This window comes from Melanotaenia boesemani, chromosome 15 (genome assembly GCF_017639745.1).
Source record: "Melanotaenia boesemani isolate fMelBoe1 chromosome 15, fMelBoe1.pri, whole genome shotgun sequence".
Classification (NCBI taxonomy): domain Eukaryota; kingdom Metazoa; phylum Chordata; class Actinopteri; order Atheriniformes; family Melanotaeniidae; genus Melanotaenia; species Melanotaenia boesemani.
Genome location: NC_055696.1, coordinates 31,863,713 through 31,876,383, shown reverse-complemented (window position 1 = coordinate 31,876,383; position 12,671 = coordinate 31,863,713).

The following is a 12,671-nucleotide window of genomic DNA, read 5'->3' as shown; positions in this document are numbered from 1 at the left end:
ATAAGTCAGGGTAGGAACATAGATCAACCAGTAAATCTAGAGCTTTGCCTTTCGGCTCAGCTTCCTCTTCACCACGAAACAGACTATTTTAATTTAATGAACAGCCTTTAGACTGGGTTATGGTTAAAAAAAAAGTATCACATTCTCACTGATATGGGATAAGAATAAATTATTCTGAATTGCAATGAATTCATTTACATTTCCTGTAATTCCAATTCAAATTCAATCCAGCATCCTGTGGGGTGGAGTCAGTTCAAATTAAAATTCATTCAATTATTTAATTAAATTCTTAAATTTGGAATTTTGTGGTGTATAGCAACCTGCTGACCTTAGTTGTTATTGTGCAGTAAGGTTGCCATACCATGCTCACATCTCTAACTAGGCTTTCTAATACTGCTTGAGAAAAATGGAACATGATCTTCGGGCTCACACCATACTCTGTCTGTGCTGTAGATGAATACACAAGCTCTCCACTCCATCACTTTTGGCAAATGTTACTGGTGGTTTCACAGTGTTGACATGGTACGGCTTTATTATTTCACAGATGTTTCACAGAAACATCTGTTATGTTGGTTTTCACATTAGTTGGTACCAGATTTGTACAAAATTCTGAATTTAAGAATTTAATTGAATGTTGAACTTGAATTGACTTGGAACTGGAATTAAAGGAAGTGTAATTGAATTAATTAAATTCAGAGAAATGAATTCTTATCACATATAAGTGAGAATGTGATACATTTTTCTAACCCTAACCCACGCTAAAAGCTGTTCCTGTTTTAGATAACAGTGCTAGCAAGTTTTTATATTATACACACAATACACTACTGCCTCCAAGTCTACTTTGTTTTCACATGATCCCAAGCTTCACGATTAAGACTTGCACAAGCAAATGAGAAATAGTGTGATTAGGTAGTCACTGTATTTCAATGAGAGTATGTTAGAAAGTAACATGTTGCATATTTCAAGTGGTGAGCAAAGTGTAATGTATTACTGACTGAATCGCTGTTCTCATTGCAAATACATGTCAATATGAGTCAGGTGCATTGAAGCAGGAAAACACACTTCATTTTGCTTCCCTGCTTCATTTTTTGAGGACTGATTTTAGTCTCCCCTGTCCTACAGCTTGTTAACTTCTTTAGCAGGGAAACATCTAAAACCTGCAGGATGGTAGCTTTCAAGGACTGGAGCTGGTGACTCTGGTGGTGATGGTGTATTTAGGAATGGGAGAGTAACCTCTTTTTTAACTCTGAGTATTTATATTAGTTTACTCACCACTGAAAGTATCTATGTACCAGGATTTTGTTAACGCAGAGACCTGCATGTTAACAGAACTGAACTGTGTCATCTGTAATTATCACTTTGTAAAAAAAAGACTTTAGTCTTTACCGTTTTTTCTTGTAAAGACTTGAAATAACCACGAGGGGGCAGCAGAACAACAGACAAGAAATGTGGCTACAGCCCAACTGAAATAATTACCTGACATTCAGTGGGGGCAAAGACAGATTAACCACTATTTAAACACCAAATGCTTAAAGAGTAGTTCCCTCAAATTTGATTAAATGTGCTTTAAATAAATTAAAATGTGCTTTAAATAAGGATTTTAAACCCTTTCTGCAAACAACACATACAGTAAATGACTTAAATCAAAGAAGTAACACACCTAACTTTTGCCAAAATCTATGACAGATTTGTCCGCTCAGTACAAACATTTACTTTTTATGTACTAAAGCATAGATACTGAATGTCTTTAATGTTTACATTTAATTTTTTTATTTCATTATAACATTTACAAATTTGAAAACCCTCTCAAAAGGATGTTAATTTCTGCTTTTACGCGTTATAAAACAAATGAAAACAGCAATATTTTACTTCTGTTTTTATATGTTTATAGCTCATAAATGGCAACTTTTTTAAGACTGTCAAGATATTTGTTTTGCAACCCAGTTTCACATACAGATGCTCTGTAGATGCTAGAATCCACACAACAGCAGGCTCTGCAGGGAGATGACAACCACAGACTGTATATAAAAGATGGAAAATGAAACTAATTCGCATGTCCTTGCTGTCGGACACAAACCTCCTGTGTCCAAAATTCCTGATTTTTGTTTTCCTTCACAAATCAGTACTATTGGTCACCCTTTATGTCTGTCTGTTGTTTTACAAATATTTAACCAAAGATATATGATGTAAAACACAATATCAAAGTTGATGACATTATATCCAGTTATTACAAAACCATACAGTTTTTTTTCATTTTTTGAAAAATGACAGTTTTGGAGATGGGAGGTTTGCGCCCGACAGCAGCGATGTGCTTAAAACTGGGAGCTCATAAACCTGTTAGTCACTTTCTGCTTGCCATGCACAGCTATTACAGTCTTTGATTGTTGCAGCAGTGGAATGTTGTGCAAATCTGAGTTTGTGCTTCTTTTGTTTTAACGGGTCATTATTTCTTGCAGAGATTGGAAATGTGTGGTATTGGGCTGCATTTGTGACAGGTGGCTTTGGAAAAGTAGCAGCTTGGTCCGAAAGGCTTTGACATGTGAACATAGTTGGCTTGGTACTGCATTTTGCCCCTGAAGCCTCGTGTTCAGAGCGTTCAGATGTCGGTTTATGCCAACTAAAAATCCAAAATCAGCCAGCCAAACAGAATCGGTTAGTTCTGGCATCGGTTGTCCCTTTTTTTTCCCTTTCCAAGAATTGTCCAATTTCCTCTTTAAGAGAGTAGAAACACTGCAGTGCAGACCCCCGACTGAGCCATCTTACATCAGTGTGATACACAACATCTCCGTTTTCAGCATGGATTTCAGGTACAAATTGTTGCAACTGGCGGTGGCACAGGGCTTTGGAGCAAATATAATTAATAGCCTTTATCACCAGTTTCATAACGTGATCATATTTGAGATGTTTGGCACATAGAACTTGTTGGTGAAAAATACAATGGAGTTTTATAGCTTTACCTCCTTGGCTGATTTTGTCACACACTTCGGTTTATAATCCACTGTGCTCGCCAACCATGGCAGGTGCGCCATCCGTAATAATCCCTGTGATTTTATTCAACTGTAGTTTTATGTCATCTACGGCGGAACAAACAGAAGCAAATAAATCTGTTCCTCATGTTTGGTCCTTAAGGCTCTGGAGGTCAAGTAGCTCTTCACTCACTGTCCCCTCCTCTCAAAAAAATCAGTAACTGAGCGATGTCAGATGCATCCGTGCTTTCGTTGCAGGCTAACGAAAAAAAATTCAAACTCCACTCCTTTTGCCTCCAACTGTCTCTTAATATCAGATGAAACTTCTTCAATCCTTCGTAACACAGTGCTACGAGCCAGGCAAACATTGGCGAACTGTTGCTTTTTCTCAGGACAAATGTTCTCCATCATTTTCATCACACAGTCAGTAAAAGGTTTGCAATATATATAAAGGTTTTCAATCAGCCACCTCATATATTGCCCTTGTGGCATTTTCATTCGATTCACTGGCTCTTGTGAAAAAGCATTGCTGTGCCATTGAATCAGCTTCCAGTTGCTTCCATTTTTCACAGGGTTCGTTCCCAGTTAGCTTGTCGTAATTAGCATGTTTCGTCTGGTAGTGCCCCTTTATATTGAACTCCTTGAACACAGCCACAGTTTCTTGGCCAATTAGGCAGTTGTTTTATAATTCAGTGAAAAAATATTCCGATTTCCACTTGTCCTGGAAATGGCGACCCTCGCTGTCAACTTTCCTTTTCTTACTTCCAGTTGCCATTTTAGAAATGGGCAAAAAACAGATCACACGCAAAAAGGGGTTAAGGGGCCACAAGTTTACAGCCATCCTGTGGTGAAATATAAAATTGCTTTTTTTTATGCATGTATTTTATACTATGGACAACAGTACAGGCGGGCCACATATTACTGATTTTATGACAGCCTTTGGCCTGGGGGCTGTATTTTGGGTATGTTTGGTGTAGATGCTATAGAGCTGAGGGCTCAGCACACAGCCCTGAGGGGAGCCGGTGCTGATGCTGATGGCTGCAGATGTATGGTCTCCCACTCCAACTCTGACTGCAGTCTGACAGGAAGCTGTTGATCCACATGCAGGTTAAATGTAGAAGTTCCAGGTTCCCCAGTTTACCCACCAGTTTGTGAGGAGAACGGTGTTGAACGTGGAGCTGTAATCCACAAGAACATCCGTGTGTAGTTCCCTGTTGCTCCAGGTGGGACAATGATGCATCCTTAATCAATGTGTTTGCCCTGTGGGCAAACTGGTGAGGGTTGAGATTTTTGGGGAGTGGTGAGGTGATGTGACCCTGTGCCAGCTTCTCAAAGCACTTCATCACCACCAGAGTGAGAACTACTGGCCAGTAGTCTTTGAGGCTGGAGATGTGTTGCTTCTTAGACGATGGTGGAGGACTTGAGGCAGAGTGGGACGATGGACTGAGGCAGGGACTGGTTGAATATCTTAGAAAGAACTCCAGCCTCCCTCCAAGGACACCATCAGGTCCAGTGGCCTTCCATGGGTTGACCGTCCACGTCATGCGCCTCACGTCGTGCGCCTCACATCGTGCGCCTCACGTCGTGCGCCTCACGTCGTGCGCCTCACGTCGTGCTCCTTACGTCGTGCTCCTTACGTCGTGCGCCTCACGTCATGCGCCTCATGTCCTGCGCCTCACGTCGTGCTCTTTTAATGTGAGGCTGAAGTTGGTCTGGACCGCAGGGTGTGGTGTAGTTGCCTCCAGAAAGTATGCTTAGTGAGACACCTCCTTCAGCAGCTCTGATGTTGGCCATGTAGTTTGTTTAGGTGCTGGACCCCCTGCCACACCTGTCTGTTGGTGTTACTCTCCAGGTGTTCCTCAATCCTCCTCCTGTAGTCTGTCTTGGCCTCTCTGATGCCTCTCTTCAGGTTGGCTCTGGCTGCACTGTATGGAGCGCGGTCACCAGACCTGAAGGCTTCCTGTTCCTGTCTTTAAGCAGCTGCTAGACTTTCGTGGTCATCCAGGGCTTCCTGTTGGGGTCGAAGCAGTCCTGCAGCTGCGCAGAGGCATCGTAAGCAGGGACAAGTGGTCTGACTGGCCAAGGTGTGCTAGCTGTTTAGTCTTATAGCCCACCTAATGTTAGAATATACCTTGTATTGACTTGTAACTTGGTTTGCTGCTGTCTTGGCCAGGACACTCTTGTAAAGGAGATTCTTAATCTTAATGAGGTTTTCCTGGTTAAATAAATAAAATGTCCAGTGTATTAGCTCTTCTGGTGGCACATTTGACGTGCTGGTGGAGCTTAGGGTGCACTTGTTTTAAGTCCACATGATTAAAATCCCTGCTATGATGTGTGCTGCGTCTAGGTGTCTGTTCCGCTGTTTTGCTAATGTACTGTATGCTGCTGTAGTCGTCCATTAGCCACGTTAGCATTTGCAATAGGTGGAATGTAAATAACGGTCAGAAACACCACTGTAAGCTTCCTCGGAAGATACACAGGCCTGTATTTAACCATTACAAACTCTAAGTCCGACTATCCGAATAAGTTCGAGCCGGCTGTAGATGTACTTATTTCTGTTTTTAAGGCGTTTGCAGGGAGAGCAGTTTGCTGCAGTTGTAGTGAGCGCCGCCATGGTAACTGCTGTTTTTTCATAGTGAACTCATCTGGAGTAAAACTTACAGTGTTTCACCTGCTTCAAATGCAATGTTTTACCCAAACATGGTGCCCAGTTACTATAAATTGCAGGAAAACAAACCTTTACTGTAAGCTCTATATCCAAGTGATGTGTTGTTTTCTTTGTCCCCGCAATGTGGCTGTGTAAACAGAATCATGTTAAGTACACTCAGTGAAAGCTGCTGGATCACACATGAAATTCTAGTCAACTGTCACATGAGAGAAAAAAAAGAAAGAGATCCGGAGGCCCAGGCCTGTCGCCTCCGCCCGGAAATGTGTGTGTATGTGTGAGTGTGTGTGTCTATGTCTTCCTGTTGTTTTAGATTCCGCTTCACTCCCCCACTGCTGCCAATCCAGGACCTCTGACCTCAGCTGATCCCAGCTGTCAGCTGTCCTGGCCTGGACAGGACATCTCTCTCGCTCCCTCTCTGTCCATCTCAAGCATCCAATATGAGAGGTGAACACAGCCACAGCTAATTTATCAGTGGTCACTCACAGTACTGAGCAAGTTTATTAAAGTTTTTATTTCCTGTCATGGTGTGACATTTAAATAATTTATTGCTTACAAAGAAATTGAGTACTTTTGTTCATAAATCACTAGAAGAGAAGAATTTATCTAACGTGAATAGAAAATAAACCCTCTAAATCTAAAACAGTGAAGACATGTGAGGACATACCACCAGAGGAGTCACATTTCTTCAGGGATACAAGCAGCCAGCAATCACTGCACCTGGAGCTGAGTGGCTGCTGACCAACAACCCCAGAGGATGACTCATCTTTTCCTGCCACAGAGGTGGATTTCATCCCTGTAAGGTCACCCCAGACTTCTACCATCTGATCCACAGGGATGGCTCACAGGCTCAGCCTGGAGCGAGGAGACCATATGGAGCTTCTCTTCGGCTGGAGATGCTGAAAGAGTCGAGGTAATGAGTGTTGGACGATCATTCCAACAATTCTCAGTGGACTCAAAACACTTACAGCTCAGAGATGAACTGCACTGACCAGAGGAGCTTCTCAGTCCTGTCCGACAGAATGCATTACTGGAATTGTGATGTAATCATATTTGGTGGGCTCATGTGGGAAAAAGGGCGGCTTGGTAAACAAAACTATGCAATGCATTTAGCTGAGAACATGAAATAACAATTATTTTCAATGACAATAGAGTAATAAATAAAAATGCAAAAACAGTATTGAAAATAAATAAGTGAGAAAATGAACTACATGATCATTAAATGTTAATTTTAATTGAAATATTTCTAAATATACAGGAGGTATGAGGCACGGCAAATGTATGTATATAGTACATGTTACACACAAGTCAATGTGCTGTATACAATCACTAGAAACAGACAAGAGAATACATGAAATGAGTTGCATATAATACAATCAGACGTTAACAGGAAATAAAAATTTTCATGATCACACATATATATATATATATATATATATATGAGAAGAAAAGATTACTGAGAGGCTTACTACCCTAGGAAGTTAAATTGTTACTCACAGAAATGCAGGACCATGCATATGGAGCAATAGCAGAGGAGCCGTTTTCACTTTTGCCAAGTAAGCGAAGAAGTTCACTTAAAAAGCAGCGTGACCAGACGATACAGATGGAGGATCGATATAGGGGTCGCCTTTCCCAGGTAGAAGTAGCTCAAGAAGAAAGGTTTTAAAAGGGATGCTGAAGTTGCCAGCTTTCTCCTCGACAAGTCAACGTCAAAATTAGCCTAAAGCTAACTTTTTTATACGGTTTTGTGAGACAGTGTTGTTAACAACAGATCCTGCTAAAATACACCAGCCTCGTTGTTACAGAAGAGTATGTTTACACGTTTCATAATCAGAGTAAACACAGGCTTTCAGCCGTGGTAAAGCTGGACTAAAAGCTGGTGGGAAGGCTTTATAAGCTGGCTTTTAGTGTGACAAAGTCAGTGCTGTGTCAAGGCCATCCATCAAGACGAGTTTCCCCGTCGTTATCCATTCCCCCCGTAAGAACCATTCTTTGTTCTAAACACAGAGGAACAACATCTGACACTTTGATGGGATGCAGTTGGTAATATGAAATCATGATGTTTTTAAAAAGAGGCTTAAGAACTACCTTTTTAGCCTAGCTTTTAACTAAATTTTATTTGATTTTACATAATTTAATTTTACATTAATTTCTTTTCATTTTACTCAGCTGTATTGCTTCTTATTTATTTATTTAATTATTAATTAATTAATTAATTCATTCATTCTTAGGTGTTCTTACTGTTTCTTAAGGTAATTTAATTTTTGTTTTAACTCCAGTGTTTTCCTCACGGGGATCCTCCACACCGGGGGTTTTGCGTGCTAAGTCTGGGGGTTGTTGCCGGCTATGGCTGTGGTGTGGGTCCCGGTCTGCCCTGATTGGGGTGGCTGCCGTAGCAGCGGCTGCTGTAGGACATGGGTGGACTGGCTTCTGGTGTGGATGGATCCCTATAATATCATTTCCTTACAGCAGCATCAAGCCAGGTATTTATTTATTACTTTAAATATTTTATACCTGCTTACAGCTTGGAGACAGAAGTTACTTTGCTTTGTTGCTTTGTGTGTGTGTGCGACTGTGTGAAAGAGCCTAATGAGTGTTTTTAATTTTTAGGTAATTCAGTTTGATGTGTAAAGGCTTGTTTTGTTTTTAACATGCATGAACTGAATTGTGCTTACATTTCTTAATCATGTAAATCACTTTGTATTGCCTTTGGCATGAAAGGGGCTTTATAAATAAAGTTGGATTTGATTTGATTTGATGGACCTCTTCACCTGAGTGAACACTCCATGAACTATCGCGTGGCATGCTTCATTGGTGTTGTTGAGGCTTTTGACATACTGTGGCTGTTGCAGTATGTCTTTGAGAAAGTGAGGTGCTAGTATACACTATATGTTAGAATGTGATTCCTCTTTACCCACCTGCTGTCTGCTCCTTCCCTGCTCCACTAATTGGCAACCCTATGTGGTTTGAGTTATCTAATATGCCCCCTAGTGGTAACCATAGACATACAAAGAGTAGATGCTGCGTTGGCTACTGGAGCATGAGAAATGTCGCTGCCATCTCGGACTGGTCACAACACAGCAGCAGCTGCTACAGATGAAAGATTCCAGAGCACTGTGCGGCATTTTCTTGTTGTAATCGGCGGACCATCGAAAGCAGGAAACGTGGAATTACTATTCAAAAGCAAGACTGGATATCAATATTGGTTGTATTTGGTCACTACAGTAGTTACTGTCTTGTTCTGTCCACCAGAGAAATCATGTTGGTCAGGAGCACTCCTGTTTAGTACTAGCTATGAAAGTTATGTCATGAAAGTAAATGTATGAAACCTTATAAAACATACATTTTATAACACAGATGTAGATTACAGCTGATATTGTGAATGCAGATGTAAAAATAAGCCCAGTGTGACTGGTGTAACATGTTTGGCCAGAGTATTTTAAACAGGACACAGGCATAACTATTATATATATCTCTAACTAAAGCAAACTACAGCTCATGTTTCATACCATCTCTGTCTACTTTCATACAATTACAATGTGTTTTCGTTGGTTCAAATTAAATATGTTTCTACTAGGATAAAGTTCCCATGAACTGCAGATAAAAGTGTTAAGACATTTGAAAAAAGAAAATAAAATTGACCTGTGTTAAAATGTCTCTGTGTAGACTCTCCCACATCTCTAATGACTTGTCATTGTGAAGCTTTCCCAAAAATGAAGAGTTATGCAAGAAGTGGGAAATTTCTGTGAGAAGAGAAAAATTTAAGAGAAGTAATTCCTCTGTGATATGCAGTCAACACTTAAAGATGGAGTATTTGGACAGGACAGGACAGTTTGTTAGGGCTGGGATGTACTTGCCATGAACTCAAGCGTACACATCAAATGACAGAAGTACGGAGTGGCAAAAAATGCTCAGTACTGGAGGTCACCACAAGGGGAAGTACACAACACTTGAATTTTGAAATAATGAAAAGGTCAGTCTACTGATCACATTGTATTTCTGGGTCATCAACCCCCAAAACGCTTCCAATTTGTTGCCAACTGTTAATGCACAAGTGTTTATCACTGTGCAGCAGGTAGGAAAAATGATATAGATGCCAGTAGTTGTGGATGGTCTTCAAAACTATTAGCCATTGTGTTTACATCGGATCGGCTATGTTCATGCTCTTGCTTGCAAGAGCGGCACTAACATTTAAGTCGATACTGCTACTTGCGCATGCGACATATTGCCTCGCAACTTCAACGCGAGGGGCTTACGGGCCAAATGAATGCGAGGAATGTGTGGCAGCCATGACACGTACAGTGAAGATGAAGATGCAGTGAAGATGTCTTCTTCAGGAGTTGCTGAAGAGCTTCCATCTCCATTTGCTAGAAGTGATGTGAAGAGTTAGCCATTATGTTTAACAGCTTGTGCAACATTCTTTCCTGGACAATCAGCTCCAGCAGCTCCAGAGTTATTCCCAGCACAGAACAAGAGTTATCCCCCACACAGAACCAAAACCAGTTATTCCTAGCACAGAACCAGAACCAGAGTTATCCCCCACACAGAACCAGAACCAGAGTTATGCCCAGCACAGAACCAGAGTTATTCCCAGCAGAGAACCAGAACCAGAGTTATGCCCAGTACAGAACCAGAACCAGAGTTATTACCAGCACAGAACCAGAACCAGAGTTATTCCCAGTACAGAACCCGAACCAGAGTTATCACCCACACAGAACCAGAACCAGAGTTATTCCCAGCACAGAACCAGAACCACAGTTATGCCCAGTACAGAACCAGAGTTATGCCCAGCACAGAACCAGAACCAGAGTTATTCCCAGTACAGAACCAGTATTATTAGTTATTCCCAGAACAGAACCAGAGTTATCCCTGTCACAAAACCAGAACCAGATTTATTCCCAGCACAGAACCAGAACCACATTTATTCCCACTACAGAACCAGAACCATAGTTATTCCCAGTACAGAACCAGAACTGGAGTTATCCCCCACACAGAACCAGAACCAGAGTTATACCCAGCACAGAACTAGAGTTATCCCCCTGACAGAACTATAACCAGAGTTATTCCCAGCACAGAACCAGAGTTATTCCCAGTACAGAACCGGAACCAGAGTTATTTACAGCACATAACTAGAACTAGAGTTATCCCCCACACAGAACCAGAACCAGAGTTATACCCCACACAGAACTAAAACCAGAGTTATACCCAGCACAGAACCATCCCCCACACAGAACTAGAACCAGAGTTATTCCCAGCACAGAACCAGAACCAGAGTTATCCCCCACACAGAATCAGAACCAGAGTTATTCCCAGCACAGAACCAGAAACAGAACCAGAGTTATTCCCAGCACAGAACTAGTTATTCCCAGTACAGAACCAGAACCAGAGTTATTAGTTATTCCCAGTACAGAACCAGAGTTATCCCCAGCACAGAACCATAACCAGAGTTATGCCCAGCACAGAACCAGAGTTATTCCCAGCAAAGAACCAGAACCAGAGTTATGCCCAGTACAGAACCAGAACCAGAGTTATCCCCCACACAGAACTAGAACCAGGGTTATTCCCAGCACAGAACCAGAACCAGAGTTATCCCTCACACAAAATCAGAACCAGAGTTATTCCCAGCACAGAACCAGAAACAGAACCAGAGTTATTCCCAGCACAGAACTAGTTATTCCCAGTACAGAACCAGAACCAGAGTTATTAGTTATTCCCAGTACAGAACCAGAGTTATCCCCAGCACAGACCCATAACCAGAGTTATTCCCAGTACAGAACCAGAACCAGAGTTATGCCCAGTGCAGAACCAGAGTTATTCCCAGCAAAGAAACAGAACCAGAGTTATGCCCAGTACAGAACCAGAACCAGAGTTATTACCAGCACAGAACCAGAACCAGAGTTATTCCCAGTACAGAACCCAAACCAGAGTTATCACCCACACAGAACCAGAACCAGAGTTATTCCCAGCACAGAACCAGAACCAGAGTTATGCCCAGTACAGAACCAGATTTATGCCCAGTACAGAACCAGAGTTATGCCCAGCACAGAACCAGAGTTATTCCCAGCAAAGAACCAGAACCAGAGTTATGCCCCGTACAGAACCAGAACCAGAGTTATTACCAGCACAGAACCAGAACCAGAGTTATTCCCAGTACAGAACCCGAACCAGAGTTATCACCCACACAGAACCAGAACCAGAGTTATTCCCAGCACAGAACCCGAACCAGAGTTATGCCCAGTACAGAACCAGAGTTATGCCCAGTACAGAACCAGAACCAGAGTTATTCCCAGTACAGAACCAGGGTTATTAGTTATTCCCAGTACAGAACCAGAGTTATCCCCAGTACAAAACCAGAACCAGAGTTAAACCCAGAACAGAACCAGAGTTATCCCTGTCACAAAACCAGAACCAGATTTATTCCCAGTACAGAACCAGAACCATAGTTATTCCCAGTACAGAACCAGAACTGGAGTTATCCCCCACACAGAACCAGAACCAGAGTTATACCCAGCACAGAACTAGAGTTATCCCCCAGTACAGAACCAGAACCAGAGTTATTCCCAGCACAGAACCAGAAACAGAACCAGAGTTATTCCCAGCACAGAACTAGTTATTCCCAGCACAGAACCAGAACCAGAGTTATTAGTTATTCCCAGTACAGAACCAGAGTTATCCCCAGCACAGAACCAGAACCAGAGTTATTTTCAGTACAAAACCAGTGTAATTCCCAGCACAGAACCAGCCTTCTGGATCAGTTTGTTCAGTCTCTGGCTCTAATGCTGCTACTCCAGCAGATGCTGCAGAGTTGACTACAGATTCTACAACATATGAATGTGTACATTTATACACATGGTCTGGAAGAGGTTGGCTCTGAGGGTATTTTCTTGCTCAGGGAACACATTGGGGAGACACAATTTGGCATTGACAACCATCATTTCAATTAATTTGCACTGGTTGTGTCAGTTTTCCTTAAAAAAAGGCGTCACCACGTTGCCAAACTCTCCTGTCTTCACTTGCAGAGTGCCAGTCCAAGAAAGAAG